Genomic DNA, 18356 nt, shown 5'->3' with positions numbered 1-18356 from the left:
GTGGTGCCAGAGCACTCTCTGGACTCACTGCACTGCATCCCCAGTGGTCCCAGTGCACTCTCTGGACTCACTGCACTGCATCCCCAGTGGTGCCAGTGCACTCTCTGGACTCCCGGCACCGCATCCCCAGTGGTGCCAGTGCACTCTCTGGGTTCACTGCAGTGCATCCCCAGTGGTGCCAGTGCACTCTCTTGACTCACTGCACTGCATCCCCAGTGGTGCCAGTGCACTCACTGGATTCACAGCACTGCATCCCCAGTGGTGCTAGTGCACTCTCTGGACTCACTGCAGTGCATCCCCAGTGGTACCAGTGCACTCTCTGGACTCACTGAAGTGCATTCTCAGTGGTGCCAGTGCACTCTGTGGACTCACTGCAGTGCATCCCCAGTGGTGCCAGTGCGCTCTCTGGACTCACTGCAGTGCATCCCCAGTGGTGCCAGTGCACTCTCTGGACAAACTGCACTGCATCCCCAGTGCTGCCAGTGCACTCTCTGGACTCACTGCAGTGCATCCCCAGTGGTGCCAGTGCACTCTCTGGACTCACTGCACTGCATCCCCAGTGGTGCCAGTGCACTCTTTGGACTCACTGCAGTGCATCCCCAGTGGTGCCAGTGCACTCTCTGGACTCACTGCACTGCATCCCCAGTGGTACCAGTGCACTCTGTGGACTCACTGCAGTGCATCCCCAGTGGTGCCAGTGCACTCTCTGGACTCACTGCACTGCATCCCCAGTGGTGCCAATGCACTCTCTGGACTCACTGCAGTGCATTCTCAGTGGTGCCAGTGCACTCTCTGGACTCACTGCAGTGCATCCCCAGTGGTGCCAGTACACTCACTGGACTGACTGCACTGCATCCCTAGTGGTGCCAGTGCACTCTCTGGACTCACTAAACTGCATCACCAGTGGTGCCAGTGCACTCTCTGGACTCACTGCACTGCATCCCCAGTGGTGCCAGTGCACTCTCTGGACTCACTGCAGTGCATCACCTGTGGTGCCAGTGCACTCTCTGGACTCACTGAAGTGCATCCCCAGTGGTGCCAGTGCACTCTCTGGACTCACTTCAGTGCATCCCCAGTGGTGCCAGTACACTCACTGGACTCACTGCAGTGCATTCCCTCTGGTGCCAGTGCACTCTCTGGACTCACTAAACTGCATCACCAGTGGTGCCAGTGCACTCTCTGGACTCACTGCACTGCATCCCCAGTGGTGCCAGTGCACTCTCTGGACTCACTGCAGTGCATCACCTGTGGTGCCAGTGCACTCTCTGGACTCACTGAAGTGCATCCCCAGTGGTGCCAGTACACTCACTGGACTGACTGCACTGCATCCCTAGTGGTGCCAGTGCACTCTCTGGACTCACTAAACTGCATCACCAGTGGTGCCAGTGCACTCTCTGGACTCACTGCACTGCATCCCCAGTGGTGCCAGTGCACTCTCTGGACTCACTGCAGTGCATCACCTGTGGTGCCAGTGCACTCTCTGGACTCACTGAAGTGCATCCCCAGTGGTGCCAGTGCACTCTCTGGACTCACTTCAGTGCATCCCCAGTGGTGCCAGTACACTCACTGGACTCACTGCAGTGCATTCCCTCTGGTGCCAGTGCACTCTCTGGACTCACTAAACTGCATCACCAGTGGTGCCAGTGCACTCTCTGGACTCACTGCACTGCATCCCCAGTGGTGCCAGTGCACTCTCTGGACTCACTGCAGTGCATCACCTGTGGTGCCAGTGCACTCTCTGGACTCACTGAAGTGCATCCCCAGTGGTGCCAGTGCACTCTCTGGACTCACTTCAGTGCATCCCCAGTGGTGCCAGAGCACTCTCTGGACTCACTGCACTGAATCCCCAGTGGTGCCAGTGCACTCTCTGGACTCACTGCACTTCAGCCCCAGTGGTGCCAGTGCACTCTCTGGACTCACTGCACTGCAACCCCAGTATTGCCAGTGCACTCTCTGGACTCACTGCACTGCATCCCCAGTGCTGCCAGTGCACTCTCTGGACTCACTGCACTGCATCCCCAGTGGTGCCAGTGCACTCTGTGGACTCACTGCACTGCATCCCCAGTGGTGCCAGTGCACTCTCTGGACTCACTGCACTGCATCCCCAGTATTGCCAGTGCACTCTCTGGACTCACTGCAGTGCATTCCCTCTGGTGCCAGTGCACTCTCTGGACTCACTAAACTGCATCACCAGTGGTGCCAGTGCACTCTCTGGACTCACTGCACTGCATCCCCAGTGGTGCCAGTGCGCTCTCTGGACTCACTGAAGTGCATTCTCAGTGGTGCCAGTGCACTCTCTGGACTCACTGAAGTGCATCCCCAGTGGTGCCAGTGCACTCTCTGGACTCACTTCAGTGCATCCCCAGTGGTGCCAGAGCACTCTCTGGACTCACTGCACTGCATCCCCAGTGGTGCCAGTGCACTCTCTGGACTCACTGCACTGCAGCCCCAGTGGTGCCAGTGCACTCTCTGGACTCACTGCACTGCAACCCCAGTATTGCCAGTGCACTCTCTGGACTCACTGCACTGCATCCCCAGTGCTGCCAGAGCACTCTCTGGACTCACTGCACTGCATCCCCAGTGGTGCCAGTGCACTCTCTGGACTCACTGCACTGCAGCCCCAGTGGTGCCAGTGCACTCTCTGGACTCACTGCACTGCATCCCCAGTATTGCCAGTGCACTCTCTGGACTCACTGCACTGCATCCCCAGTGCTGCCAGTGCACTCTCTGGACTCACTGCACTGCATCCCCAGTGGTGCCACTGCACTCTCTGGACTCACTGCATTGCATACCCAGTGGTGCCAGTGCACTCTCTGCACTCACTGCACTGCATCCCCAGTGGTGCCAGTGCACTCACTGGACTCACTGCAGTGCATTCCCTCTGGAGCCAGTGCACTCTCTGGACTCACTGCACTGCATCCCCAGTGGTGCCAGTGCACTCTCTGGACTCACTGCAGTGCATCCCCAGTGGTGCCAGTGCACTCTCTGGATTCACTGCAGTGCATCACCAGTGGTGCCAGTGCACTCTCTGGACTCATTGAAGTGCATCCCCAGTGGTGCCAGTGCACTCTCTGGACTCACTGCACTGCATCCCCAGTGGTGCCAGTGCACTCTCTGGACTCACTGCACTGCATCCCCAGTGGTGCCAGAGCACTCTCTGGACTCACTGCACTGCATCCCCAGTGGAGCCAGTGCACTCTCTGGACTCACTGCACTGCATCCCCAGTGGTGCCAGTGCACTCTCTGGACTCACTGTACTGCATCCCCAGTGGAGCGCGTGCACTCTCTGGACTCACTGAAGTGCATCCCCAGTGGTGCCAGTGCACTCTCTGCACTCACTGCACTGCATCCCCAGTGGTGCTAGTGCACTCTGTGGACTCACTGCAGTGCATCCCCAGTGGTGCCAGTGCACTCTCTGGACTCACTGAAGGGCATTCTCAGTGGTGCCAGTGCACTCTCTGGACTCACTGCAGTGTTTCCCCAGTGGTGCCAGTACACTCACTGGACTGACTGCACTGCATCCCCAGTGGTGCCAGTGCACTCTCTGGACTCACCGCACCGCATCCCCAGTGGTGCCAGTGCACTCTCTGGACTCACTGCAGTGCATCACCAGTGGTGCCAGTGCACTCTCTGGACTCACTGCACTGCATCCCCAGTGGTGCCAGTGCACTCTCTGGACTCACTGCACTGCATCCCCAGTGGTGCCAGAGCACTCTCTGGACTCACTGCAGTGCAACCCCAGTGTTGCCAGTGCACTCTCTGGGCTCACTGCAGTGCATCCCCAGTGGTGCCAGTGCACTCTCTGGACTCACTTCAGTGCATCCCCAGTGGTGCCAGAGCACTCTCTGGACTCACTGCACTGCATCCCCAGTGGTGCCAGTGCACTCTCTGGACTCACTGCACTGCAGCCCCAGTGGTGCCAGTGCACTCTCTGGACTCACTGCACTGCATCCCCAGTGCTGCCAGTGCACTCTCTGGACTCACTGCGCTGCATCCCCAGTGGTGCCAGTGCACTCTCTGGAGTCACTGCACTGCATGTCCAGTGGTGCCAGTGCACTCTGTGGACTCACTGTACTGCATCCCCAGTGGTGCCAGTGCACTCTCTGGACTCACTGCACTGCATCCCCAGTGGTGCCAGTGCACTCTCTGGACTCACTGCACTGCATCCCCAGTGGTGCCAGAGCACTCTCTGGACTCACTGCAGTGTTTCCCCAGTGGTGCCAGTACACTCACTGGACTGACTGCACTGCATCCCCAGTGGTGCCAGTGCACTCTCTGGACTCACCGCACCGCATCCCCAGTGGTGCCAGTGCACTCTCTGGAGTAACTGCAGTGCATCACCAGTGGTGCCAGTGCACTCTCTGGACTCACTGCACTGCATCCCCAGTGGTGCCAGTGCACTCTCTGGACTCACTGCACTGCATCCCCAGTGGTGCCAGAGCACTCTCTGGACTCACTGCAGTGCATCCCCAGTGGTGCCAGTGCACTCTCTGGACTCACTGCACTGCATCCCCAGTGGTGCCAGTGCACTCTCTGGACTCCCGGCACCGCATCCCCAGTGGTGCCAGTGCACTCTCTGGGCTCACTGCACCGCATCCCCAGTGGTGCCAGTGCACTCTCTGGGCTCACTGCAGTGCATCCCCAGTGGTGAGAGTGCACTCTCTGGACTCACTGCACTGCATCCCCAGTGCTGCCAGTGCACTCTCTGGACTCACTGCAGTGCATCCCCAGTGGTGCCAGTGCACTCTCTGGACTCACTGCAGTGCATCCCCAGTGGTGCCAGTGCACTCTCTGGACTCACTGCACTGCATCCCCAGTGGTGCCAGTGCACTCTCTGGACTCACTGCACTGCATCCCCAGTGGTGCCAGTGCACTCTCTGGACTCACTGCAGTGCATCCCCAGTGGTGCCAGTGCACTCTCTGGACTCACTGCACTGCATCCCCAGTGGTACCAGTGCACTCTCTGGACTCACTGCAGTGCATCCCCAGTGGTGCCAGTGCACTCTCTGGACTCACTGCACTGCATCCCCAGTGGTGCCAATGCACTCTCTGGACTCACTGCACTGCATCCCCAGTGGTGCCAGTGCACTCTCTGGACTCACTGAAGTGCATCCCCAGTGGTGCCAGTGCACTCTCTGGAGTCACTGCACTGCATCCCCAGTGGTGCTAGTGCACTCTGTGGACTCACTGCAGTGCATCCCCAGTGGTGCCAGTGCACTCTCTGGACTCACTGAAGGGCATTCTCAGTGGTGCCAGTGCACTCTCTGGACTCACTGCAGTGCATCCCCAGTGGTGCCAGTACACTCACTGGACTGACTGCACTGCATCCCCAGTGGTGCCAGTGCACTCTCTGGACTCACCGCACCGCATCCCCAGTGGTGCCAGTGCACTCTCTGGAGTAACTGCAGTGCATCACCAGAGGTGCCAGTGCCCTCTCTGGACTCACTGCACTGCATCCCCAGTGGTGCCAGTGCACTCTCTGGACTCACTGCAGTGCATCCACTCGGCCACTTGCCGAGGCGACCGGCTCCGGGGCAGACGCGTGCTGCAGCGGAGCGCGGGATCGGGACAGGCAGGGCTATTTTTCGGGCATCGAGCCTACGTGAGGGAGCCGCCAGGCACCATGCAGCCCTCGTGAGGGAGGCTGACGAGGCGTAGGCGGGGCCAGCAGCGACAGCGTCAGCTCCTCCCCCCGGCCGTTCAAAGGCAGTCCTTAGGGAGCGCGAGCGACCAGGAGCGCGGCGAACAGGGCCGGCAAACAGGGAGTGACGCGGTGGGAGTGACGCGGCAGTTAGCGAGGCAGTTGGCGCAGGCAGGGCGGAGCGCTCACACCCGCCCTTAGGGACAATTCCTCTAACGGCACTCTCCTGTCAGCTGGGCTACAATGGTCTCCACCAGGCACGGTGCCTTCTCTAGGAAGTCAGTGCACACCCAGACCGACTGCCCGTCCAAACATGCGGCAGTTCAGGTCTCCGGATGCGGGGAGTGCCTGAGCCTCTTGCTGCCATCGGCGGGAGGCAGGGAGACTGCTTGCGTGAGGTGCGAGCAGGTGGACGACCTGGTCCGCATGGTGGCGGAACTCAAGGAAGAGGTGCAGAGACTGAGGGATATCAGGGAGTGCGAGCGGGAGATAGACTGGTGGAGCAACTCCCTGCAGGAGCGGAGGGAGAGGGACCAGGGTGAGACGCCCCAAAGGGGGGTGGACCCCCTGCCCTGTTGCCATCGGGCAGAGGGAGGGGACCTGCGAGTTGAGGAGGAATGGAGACAGGTCCCTGCTCGACCTCACAGGAGATGCCCTCCCCTGCCGGCACCGCCTTCCCAGGTGCCCTTGAACAATAGGTTTGAGGCCCTGGGGCTCGAGAGACCCGTGGGTGAGGATGAGGTAGGAAGCCTACCCGGGAGGATGCCTGAGGTGAGGAAGTTGACTCCACGCCTCAGGACTGCCTCCACCAAGAAAGAAAGAAGGGTGATTGTTGTGGGCGGCTCCCTCCTCAGGGGAACGGAGGGCCCTATTTGTCGGCCTGACCCCACACATAGGGAAGTCTGCTGCCTCCCTGGGGCCAGGGTCAGAGACGTTACCAGGAAGCTTCCAAACCTGGTTCGCCCCTCTGACTATTACCCGCTTTTGATAGTCCAGGCTGGCAGCGATGATGTTGAAAAGAGAAGCCTCAGGGCCATCAAACAGGACTATAGGGGGCTGGGACGATTGGTGGAGGGAGCGGGAGTGCAGGTGGTGTTTTCGTCTATCCCTACGGGGGAAGGGAGAGGCACGGAGAGGACGCGGAAAGCTCATGTGGTTAATAGGTGGCTCAGAGGCTGGTGCCAGCATAGAAATTTTGGGTTTTTTCACCATGGGGAGCTTTACTCGGCACCCGGCCTGATGGCCCCAGACGGGTCTCTATCTCCAAGGGGAAAACGGATCCTAGGCCAGGAGCTGGCGGGGCTCATAGAGAGAGCTTTAAACTAGGTAAGAAGGGGGACGGGGCTCAAACAAGGCCTGTTGGAGCTGTGCCGGGGGAAACAATGGCTAGGCCGGGGAAGAAGGCGATGGCCCAGCTGAAGTGCATCTACACTAATGCACGCAGCATGGGTAACAAACAGGAGGAGCTGGAAGCCATCGTGCAGCAGGCAGGCTACGACTTGGTTGCCATCACGGAGACGTGGTGGGACCGCTCCCACGACTGGAGTGCTGCAATGCCTGGCTATCGGCTCTTCAGGAGGGACAGGCAGCACAAAAGGGGTGGTGGCGTGGCTCTCTACATTAGAGAATCTTTTGATGTTGTGGAACTCCAGGCTGGGAATGATAAGGTTGAATCCCTGTGGGTTAGGATCCGTGGGAAGGCCGGCAAGGCTAGCATCCTGGTGGGGGTCTGCTATAGACCGCCGAACCAGGATGCGGAGACGGATGAGGAGTTTTATAGGCAACTGACAGAAGTTGCAAAATCGTCGGCGCTTGTCCTCGTGGGGGACTTCAACTTCCCGGACATATCCTGGAAACACAACACGGCACAGAGAAAGCAGTCTAGGAGGTTTCTGGAGAGCGTGGGAGATAGCTTCCTGACGCAGCTGGTCAGTGAACCTACCAGGGGTGGTGCCCCGCTAGACCTTCTCTTCACAAACAGAGAAGGACTGGTGGGAGATGTGGTGGTCGGAAGCTGTCTGGGGCAGAGTGACCATGAAATGGTAGAGTTCTCTATTCTTGGCGAGGCCAGGAAGGGGACCAGTAAAACTGCTGTCTTGGACTTCCGGAGGGCTGACTTTGAGCTGCTCAGGACGCTGGTTGGCCGAGTCCCTTGGGAGGCGGTTCTGAAGGGCAGAGGAGTCCAGGAAGGCTGGGCGCTCCTCAAGAAGGAAATCGTGATGGCACAGGAGCGGTCCGTCCCCACGTGCCCAAAGATGAGCCGGCGTGGAAGAAGACCGGCCTGGCTCAACAGAGAGTTGCGGCTGGAGCTTAGCAGAAAAAAGAGGGTTTATAATCTTTGGAAAAAAGGGCGGGCCACTGAGGAGGACTACAAGGATGTAGCGAGGCTGTGCAGGGAGAAAATTAGAAAGGCCAAAGCTCATCTGGAGCTCAATCTGGCTACTGCCGTTAAAGACAACAAAAAATCCTTTTACAAATACATCAACGCGAAACGGAGGACTAGGGAGAATCTCCATCCTTTACTGGATGCGAGGGGAAACCTAGTTACTAAGGATGAGGAAAAGGCTGAGGTGCTTAATGCCGCCTTTGCCTCAGTCTTTAGCGGCAATACCGGTTGTTCTCCGGACACCCAGTGCCCTGAGCTGGTGGAAGGGGATGGGGAGCAGGATGTGGCCTTCGCTATCCATGAGGAAATGGTTGGCGACCTGCTACGGAGCTTGGATGTGCACAAGTCGATGGGGCCTGATGGGATCCACCCGAGGGTACTGCGAGAACTGGCGGAGGAGCTGGCCGAGCCGCTTTCCATCATTTATCGGCAGTCCTGGCTATCGGGGGAGGTCCCGGTTGACTGGCGGCTAGCCAATGTGACGCCCATCTATAAGAAGGGCCGGAGGGCAGACCCGGGGAACTATAGGCCTGTCAGTTTGACCTCAGTGCCGGGGAAGCTCATGGAGCAGATTATCTTGAGGGTCATCACGCGGCACTTGCAGGGCAAGCAGGCGATCAGGCCCAGTCAGCATGGGTTTATGAAAGGCAGGTCCTGCTTGACGAACCTGATCTCCTTCTATGACCAAGTGACGCGCTTGGTGGATGAGGGAAAGGCTGTGGACGTGGTCTACCTTGACCTAAGTAAGGCTTTTGACACCGTTCCCCACAACATTCTCCTCAAGAAACTGGCTGCTCGGGGCTTGGACTGGCGTACGCTTCGCTGGGTTAGAAACTGGCTGGATGGCCGGGCCCAGAGAGTTGTGGTGAATGGAGTCAAATCTGGTTGGAGGCCGGTCACTAGTGGTGTCCCCCAGGGCTCGGTACTGGGGCCGGTCCTCTTTAATATCTTTATCGATGATCTGGATGAGGGCGTCCAGTGCACCCTCAGTAAGTTTGCAGATGACACCAAGCTAAGTACGTGTGTCGATCTGCTCGAGGGCAGGAAGGCTCTGCAGGAGGATCTGGATAGGCTGGAGCGATGGGCTGAGGTCAACTGCATGAAGTTCAACAAGGCCAAGTGCCGGGTCCTGCACCTGGGCTGCAACAACCCCAAGCAGAGCTACAGGCTGGGAGATGAGTGGCTGGAAAGCTGCCTGGCCGAGAAGGACCTGGGAGTATTGGTGGATAGTCGGCTGAATATGAGCCAGCAGTGTGCTCAGGTGGCCAAGAAGGCCAACGGCATCCTGGCCTGTATAAGAAGCAGTGTGGCCAGCAGGTCGAGGGAAGTGATTGTGCCCCTGTACTCGGCTCTGGTGAGGCCGCACCTCGAGTACTGTGTTCAGTTTTGGGCCCCTCGCTACAGGAAGGACATGGACGTGCTCGAGCGAGTCCAGAGAAGGGCGACCAAGCTGGTGAGGGGTCTGGAGAACAAGTCTTACGAGGAGCGGCTGAGGGAGCTGGGCTTGTTCAGCCTGGAGAAGAGGAGGTTCAGGGGCGACCTCATCGCTCTCTACAGTTACCTGAAAGGAGGCTGTAGAGAGGTGGGGGTTGGTCTATTCTCCCACGTGCCTAGTGACAGGACGAGGGGGAATGGGCTAAAGTTGCGACAGGGGAGTTTTAGGTTGGATGTTAGGAAGTACTTCTTTACCGAAAGGGTTATTAAGCACTGGAACAGGCTGCCCAGGGAGGTGGTGGAGTCACCATCCCTGGAGGTCTTTAAAAGACGTTTAGATGTAGAGCTTAGGGATATGGTTTAGTGGAGTACTTAGTGTTAGGTCGGAGGTTGGACTCGACGATCTTGAGGTCTCTTCCAACCTAGAGAAATCTGTGAATCTGTGAATCTGTGAATCCCCAGTGGTGCCAGTGCACTCTCTGGACTCACTGCACTGCATCCCCAGTGGTGCCAGTGCACTCTCTGGACTCACTGCAGTGCATCACCTGTGGTGCCAGTGCACTCTCTGGACTCACTGAAGTGCATCCCCAGTGGTGCCAGTGCACTCTCTGGACTCACTTCAGTGCATCCCCAGTGGTGCCAGAGCACTCTCTGGACTCACTGCACTGCATCCCCAGTGGTGCCAGTGCACTCTCTGGACTCACTGCACTGCAGCCCCAGTGGTGCCAGTGCACTCTCTGGACTCACTGCACTGCAACCCCAGTATTGCCAGTGCACTCTCTGGACTCACTGCACTGCATCCCCAGTGCTGCCAGTGCACTCTCTGGACTCACTGCACTGCATCCCCAGTGGTGCCAGTGCACTCTCTGCACTCACTGCACTGCATCCCCAGTGGTGCCAGTGCACTCTCTGGACTCACTGCACTGCATCCCCAGTATTGCCAGTGCACTCTCTGGACTCACTGCAGTGCATTCCCTCTGGTGCCAGTGCACTCTCTGGACTCACTAAACTGCATCACCAGTGGTGCCAGTGCACTCTCTGGACTCACTGCACTGCATCCCCAGTGGTGCCAGTGCACTCTCTGGACTCACTGCAGTGCATCACCTGTGGTGCCAGTGCACTCTCTGGACTCACTGAAGTGCATCCCCAGTGGTGCCAGTGCACTCTCTGGACTCACTTCAGTGCATCCGCAGTGGTGCCAGAGCACTCTCTGGACTCACTGCACTGCATCCCCAGTGGTGCCAGTGCACTCTCTGGACTCACTGCACTGCAACCCCAGTATTGCCAGTGCACTCTCTGGACTCACTGCACTGCATCCCCAGTGCTGCCAGTGCACTCTCTGGACTCACTGCACTGCATCCCCAGTGGTGCCAGTGCACTCTCTGGACTCACTGCACTGCATCCCCAGTATTGCCAGTGCACTCTCTGGACTCACTGCACTGCATCCCCAGTGCTGCCAGTGCACTCTCTGGACTCACTGCACTGCATCCCCAGTGGTGCCACTGCACTCTCTGGACTCGCTGCACTGCATGTCCAGTGGTGCCAGTGCACTCTCTGCACTCACTGCACTGCATCCCCAGTGGTGCCAGTGCACTCACTGGACTCACTGCAGTGCATTCCCTCTGGAGCCAGTGCACTCTCTGGACTCACTGCACTGCATCCCCAGTGGTGCCAGTGCACTCTCTGGACTCACTGCAGTGCATCCCCAGTGGTGCCAGTGCACTCTCTGGACACACTGCAGTGCATCCCCAGTGGTGCCAGTGCACTCTCTGGACTCATTGAAGTGCATCCCCAGTGGTGCCAGTGCACTCTCTGGACTCACTGCACTGCATCCCCAGTGGTGCCAGTGCACTCTCTGGACTCACTGCACTGCATCCCCAGTGGTGCCAGAGCACTCTCTGGACTCACTGCACTGCATCCTCTGTGCTGCCAGTGCACTCTCTGGACTCACTGCACTGCATCCCCAGTGGTGCCAGTGCACTCTCTGGACTCACTGTACTGCATCCCCAGTGGAGCGCGTGCACTCTCTGGACTCACTGAAGTGCATCCCCAGTGGTGCCAGTGCACTCTCTGCACTCACTGCACTGCATCCCCAGTGGTGCTAGTGCACTCTGTGGACTCACTGCAGTGCATCCCCAGTGGTGCCAGTGCACTCTCTGGACTCACTGAAGGGCATTCTCAGTGGTGCCAGTGCACTCTCTGGACTCACTGCAGTGTTTCCCCAGTGGTGCCAGTACACTCAATGGACTGACTGCACTGCATCCCCAGTGGTGCCAGTGCACTCTCTGGAGTAACTGCAGTGCATCCCCAGTGGTGCCAGTGCACTCTCTGGACTCACTGAAGGGCATTCTCAGTGGTGCCAGTGCACTCTCTGGACTCACTGCAGTGTTTCCCCAGTGGTGCCAGTACACTCAATGGACTCACCGCACCGCATCCCCAGTGGTGCCAGTGCACTCTCTGGAGTAACTGCAGTGCATCCCCAGTGGTGCCAGTGCACTCTCTGGAGTAACTGCAGTGCATCACCAGTGGTGCCAGAGCACTCTCTGGACTCACTGCAGTGCAACCCCAGTGTTGCCAGTGCACTCTCTGGACTCACTTCAGTGCATCCCCAGTGGTGCCAGAGCACTCTCTGGACTCACTGCACTGCAGCCCCAGTGGTGCCAGTGCACTCTCTGGACTCACTGCACTGCAGCCCCAGTGGTGCCAGTGCACTCTCTGGACTCACTGCACTGCATCCCCAGTGCTGCCAGTGCACTCTCTCAAGTCACTGCACTGCATCCCCAGTGGTGCCACTGCACTCTCTGGACTCACTGCACTGCATGTCCAGTGGTGCCAGTGCACTCTCTGCACTCACTGCACTGCATCCCCAGTGGTGCCAGTGCACTCACTGGACTCACTGCAGTGCATTCCCTCTGGAGCCAGTGCACTCTCTGGACTCACTGCACTGCATCCCCAGTGGTGCCAGTGCACTCTCTGGACTCACTGCAGTGCATCCCCAGTGGTGCCAGTGCACTCTCTGGACTCACTGCAGTGCATCACCAGTGGTGCCAGTGCACTCTCTGGACTCATTGAAGTGCATCCCCAGTGGTGCCAGTGCACTCTCTGGACTCACTGCACTGCATCCCCAGTGGTGCCAGTGCACTCTCTGGACTCACTGCACTGCATCCCCAGTGGTGCCAGAGCACTCTCTGGACTCACTGCACTGCATCCTCTGTGATGCCAGTGCACTCTCTGGACTCACTGCACTGCATCTCCAGTGGTGCCAGTGCACTCTCTGGACTCACTGTACTGCATCCCCAGTGGAGCGCGTGCACTCTCTGGACTCACTGAAGTGCATCCCCAGTGGTGCCAGTGCACTCTCTGGACTCACTGCACTGCATCCCCAGTGGTGCTAGTGCACTCTGTGGACTCACTGCAGTGCATCCCCAGTGGTGCCAGTGCACTCTCTGGACTCACTGAAGGGCATTCTCAGTGGTGCCAGAGCACTCTCTGGACTCACTGCGGTGTTTCCCCAGTGGTGCCAGTACACTCACTGGACTGACTGCACTGCATCCCCAGTGGTGCCAGTGCACTCTCTGGACTCACCGCACCGCATCCCCAGTGGTGCCAGTGCACTCTCTGGAGTAACTGCAGTGCATCCCCAGTGGTGCCAGTGCACTCTCTGGACTCACTGCACTGCATCCCCAGTGGTGCCAGTGCACTCTCTGGACTCACTGCACTGCATCCCCAGTGGTGCCAGAGCACTCTCTGGACTCACTGCAGTGCATCCCCAGTGGTGCCAGTGCACTCTCTGGACTCACTGCACTGCATCCCCAGTGGTGCCAGTGCACTCTCTGGACTCACTGCACTGCATCCCCAGTGGTGCATGTGCACTCTCTGGACTCCCGGCACCGCATCCCCAGTGGTGCCAGTGCACTCTCTGGGCTCACTGCAGTGCATCCCCAGTGGTGCCAGTGCACTCTCTGGACTCACTGCAGTGCATCCCCAGTGCTGCCAGTGCACTCTCTGGACTCACTGCAGTGCATCCCCAGTGGTGCCAGTGCACTCTCTGGACTCACTGCAGTGCATTCCCTCTGGAGCCAGTGCACTCTCTGGACTCACTGCACTGCATCCCCAGTGGTGCCAGTGCACTCTCTGGACTCACTGCAGTGCATCCCCAGTGGTGCCAGTGCACTCTCTGGACTCACTGCAGTGCATCCCCAGTGGTGCCAGTGCACTCTCTGGACTCACTGCACTGCATCCCCAGTGGTACCAGTGCACTCTGTGGACTCAACTGCAGTGCATCCCCAGTGGTGCCAGTGCACTCTCTGGACTCACTGCACTGCATCCCCAGTGGTGCCAATGCACTCTCTGGACTCACTGCACTGCATCCCCAGTGGTGCCAGTGCACTCTCTGGACTCACTGAAGTGCATCCCCAGTGGTGCCAGTGCACTCTCTGGAGTCACTGCACTGCATCCCCAGTGGTGCTAGTGCACTCTGTGGACTCACTGCAGTGCATCCCCAGTGGTGCCAGTGCACTCTCTGGACTCACTGAAGGGCATTCTCAGTGGTGCCAGTGCACTCTCTGGACTCACTGCAGTGCATCCCCAGTGGTGCCAGTACACTCACTGGACTGACTGCACTGCATCCCCAGTGGTGCCAGTGCACTCTCTGGACTCACCGCACCGCATCCCCAGTGGTGCCAGTGCACTCTCTGGAGTAACTGCAGTGCATCACCAGAGGTGCCAGTGCCCTCTCTGGACTCACTGCACTGCATCCCCAGTGGTGCCAGTGCACTCTCTGGACTCACTGCAGTGCATCCCCAGTGGTGCCAGAGCACTCTCTGGACACACTGCAGTGCATCCCCAGTGGTGCCAGTGCACTCTCTGGACTCACTGCACTGCATCCCCAGTGGTGCCAGTGCACTCTCTGGACTCCCGGCACCGCATCCCCAGTGGTGCCAGTGCACTCTCTGGGCTCACTGCAGTGCATCCCCAGTGCTGCCAGTGCACTCTCTGGACTCACTGCACTGCATCCCCAGTGGTGCCAGTGCACTCTCTGGACTCACTGCACTGCATCCCCAGTGGTGCCAGTGCACTCTCTGGACTCACTGCAGTGCATCCCCAGTGTTGCCAGTGCACTCTCTGGACTCACTGCACTGCATCCCCAGTGGTACCAGTGCACTCTGTGGACTCACTGCAGTGCATCCCCAGTGGTGCCAGTGCACTCTCTGGACTCACTGCAGTGCATCCCCAGTGGTGCCAATGCACTCTCTGGACTCACTGCACTGCATCCCCAGTGGTGCCAGTGCACTCTCTGGACTCACTGCACTGCATCCCAAGTGGTGCCAGTGCACTCTCTGGAGTCACTGCACTGCATCCCCAGTGGTGCCAGTGCACTCTCTCGAGTCACTGCACTACATCCCCAGTGGTGCCAGTGCACTCACTGGACTCACTGTACTGCATCATCAGTGGTGCCAGTGCACTCTCTGGACTCACTGCAGTGCATCCCCAGTGGTGGCAGTGCACTCTCTGGACTCACTGCAGTGCATCCCCAGTGGTGCCAGTGCACTCACTGGACTCACTATACTGCATCACCAGTGGTGCCAGTACACTCTCTGGACTCACTGCACTGCATCCCCAGTGTTGCCAGTGCATTCACTGGACTCACTGTACTGCATCTCCAGTGGTGCCAGTGCACTCTCTGGGCTCACTGCAGTGCATCCCCAGTGGTGCCAGTGCACTCTCTGGACTCACTGCAGTGCATCCCCACTGGTGCCAGTGCACTCACTGGATTCACTGCACTACATTCCCAGTGGTGCTAGTGCACTCTCTGGACTCACTGCAGTGCATCCCCAGTGGTGCCAGTGCACTCTTTGGACTCACTGAAGTGCATTCTCAGTGGTGCCAGTGCACTCTCTGGACTCACTGCACTGCATCCCCAGTGGTGCCAGTGCGCCCTCTGGACTCACTGAAGTGCATTCTCAGTGGTGCCAGTGCACTCTCTGGACTCACTGCAGTGCATCCCCAGTGGTGCCAGTACACTCTCTGGACTCACTGCAGTGCATCTCCAGTGGTGCCAGTGCACTCTCTGGACTCACTGCACTGCATCCCCAGTGGTGCCAGTGCACTCTCTGGACTCACTGCACTGCATCCCCAGTGGTGCCAGTGCACTCACTGGATTCACTGCACTGCATCCCCAGTGGTGCTAGTGCACTCTCTGGACTCACTGCAGTGCATCCCGAGTGGTACCAGTGCACTCTCTGGACTCACTGAAGTGCATTCTCAGTGGTGCCAGTGCACTCTGTGGACTCACTGCAGTGCATCCCCAGTGGTGCCAGTGCGCTCTCTGGACTCACTGCAGTGCATTCCCAGTGGTGCCAGTGCACTCTCTGGACTCACTGCACTGCATCCCCAGTGCTGCCAGTGCACTCTCTGGACTCACTGCACTGCATCCCCAGTGGTGCCAGTGCACTCTCTGGACTCACTGCACTGCATCCCCAGTGGTGCCAGTGCACTCTCTGGACTCACTGCACTGCATCCCCAGTGGTGCCAGTGCACTCTCTGGACTCACTGCAGTGCATCCCCAGTGGTGCCAGTGCACTCTCTGGACTCACTGCACTGCATCCCCAGTGGTACCAGTGCACTCTGTGGACTCACTGCAGTGCATCCCCAGTGGTGCCAGTGCACTCTCTGGACTCACTGCACTGCATCCCCAGTGGTGCCAATGCACTCTCTGGACTCACTGAAGTGCATCCCCAGTGGTGCCAGTGCACTCTATGGACTCACTGCAGTGCATCCCCAGTGGTGCCAGTGCACTCTCTGGACTCACTGAAGGGCATTCTCAGTGGTGCCAGTGCACTCTCTGGACTCACTGCACTGCATCCCCAGTGGTGCCAGTACACTCACTGGATTGACTGCACTGCATCCCCAGTGGTGCCAGTGCACTCTCTGGACTCACCGCACCGCATCCCCAGTGGTGCCAGTGCACTCTCTGGAGTAACTGCAGTGCATCACCAGTGGTGCCAGTGCCCTCTCTGGACTCACTGCACTGCATCCCCAGTGGTGAGAGTGCACTCTCTGGACTCACTGCAGTGCATCCCCAGTGGTGCCAGTGCACTCTCTGGACTCACTGCACTGCATCCCCAGTGCTGCCAGTGCACTCTCTGGACTCACTGCACTGCATCCCCAGTGGTGCCAGTGCACTCTCTGGACTCACTGCAGTGCATCCCCAGTGGTGCCAGTGCACTCTCTGGACTCACTGCAGTGCATCCCCAGTGGTGCCAGTGCACTCTCTGGACTCACTGCACTGCATCCCCAGTGGTGCCAGTGCACTCACTGGATTCACTGCACTGCATCCCCAGTGGTGCTAGTGCACTCTCTGGACTCACTGCAGTGCATCCCGAGTGGTACCAGTGCACTCTCTGGACTCACTGAAGTGCATTCTCAGTGGTGCCAGTGCACTCTGTGGACTCACTGCAGTGCATCCCCAGTGGTGCCAGTGCGCTCTCTGGACTCACTGCAGTGCATTCCCAGTGGTGCCAGTGCACTCTCTGGACTCACTGCACTGCATCCCCAGTGCTGCCAGTGCACTCTCTGGACTCACTGCACTGCATCCCCAGTGGTGCCAGTGCACTCTCTGGACTCACTGCACTGCATCACCAGTGGTGCCAGTGCACTCTCTGGACTCACTGCAGTGCATCCCCAGTGGTGCCAGTGCACTCTCTGGACTCACTGCACTGCATCCCCAGTGGTACCAGTGCACTCTGTGGACTCACTGCAGTGCATCCCCAGTGGTGCCAGTGCACTCTCTGGACTCACTGCACTGCATCCCCAGTGGTGCCAATGCACTCTCTGGACTCACTGCACTGCATCCCCAGTGGTGCCAGTGCACTCTCTGGACTCACTGAAGTGCATCCCCAGTGGTGCCAGTGCACTCTCTGGAGTCACTGCACTGCATCCCCAGTGGTGCTAGTGCACTCTGTGGACTCACTGCAGTGCATCCCCAGTGGTGCCAGTGCACTCTCTGGACTCACTGAAGGGCATTCTCAGTGGTGCCAGTGCACTCTCTGGACTCACTGCACTGCATCCCCAGTGGTGCCAGTACACTCACTGGATTGACTGCACTGCATCCCCAGTGGTGCCAGTGCACTCTCTGGACTCACCGCACCGCATCCCCAGTGGTGCCAGTGCACTCTCTGGAGTAACTGCAGTGCATCACCAGTGGTGCCAGTGCCCTCTCTGGACTCACTGCACTGCATCCCCAGTGGTGAGAGTGCACTCTCTGGACTCACTGCAGTGCATCCCCAGTGGTGCCAGAGCACTCTCTGGACTCACTGCAGTGCATCCCCAGTGGTGCCAGTGCACTCTCTGGACTCACTGCACTGCATCCCCAGTGGTGCCAGTGCACTCTCTGGACTCCCGGCACCGCATCCCCATTGGTGCCAGTGCACTCTCTGGGCTCACTGCAGTGCATCCCCAGTGGTGCCAGTGCACTCTCTGGACTCACTGCACTGCATCCCCAGTGGTGCCAGTGCACTCACTGGATTCACTGCACTGCATCCCCAGTGGTGCTAGTGCACTCTCTGGACTCACTGCATTGAATCCCCAGTGGTACCAGTGCACTCTCTGGACTCACTGAAGTGCATTCTCAGTGGTGCCAGTGCACTCTGTGGACTCACTGCAGTGCATCCCCAGTGGTGCCAGTGCACTCTCTGGACTCACTGCAGTGCATCCCCAGTGGTGCCAGTGCACTCTCTGGACTCACTGCACTGCATCCCCAGTGGTGCCAGTGCACTCTCTGGACTCACTGCACTGCATCCCCAGTGGTGCCAGTGCACTCTCTGGACTCACTGCAGTGCATCCCCAGTGGTGCCAGTGCACTCTCTGGACTCACTGCACTGCATCCCCAGTGGT

The sequence above is a fragment of the Anser brachyrhynchus genome (genome assembly GCF_964034855.1).
Source record: "Anser brachyrhynchus genome assembly, contig: SCAFFOLD_54, whole genome shotgun sequence".
Lineage (NCBI taxonomy): Eukaryota > Metazoa > Chordata > Aves > Anseriformes > Anatidae > Anser > Anser brachyrhynchus.
The sequence above is the reverse complement of the archived record's forward strand: the minus strand, read 5'-3'. Positions refer to the sequence as shown.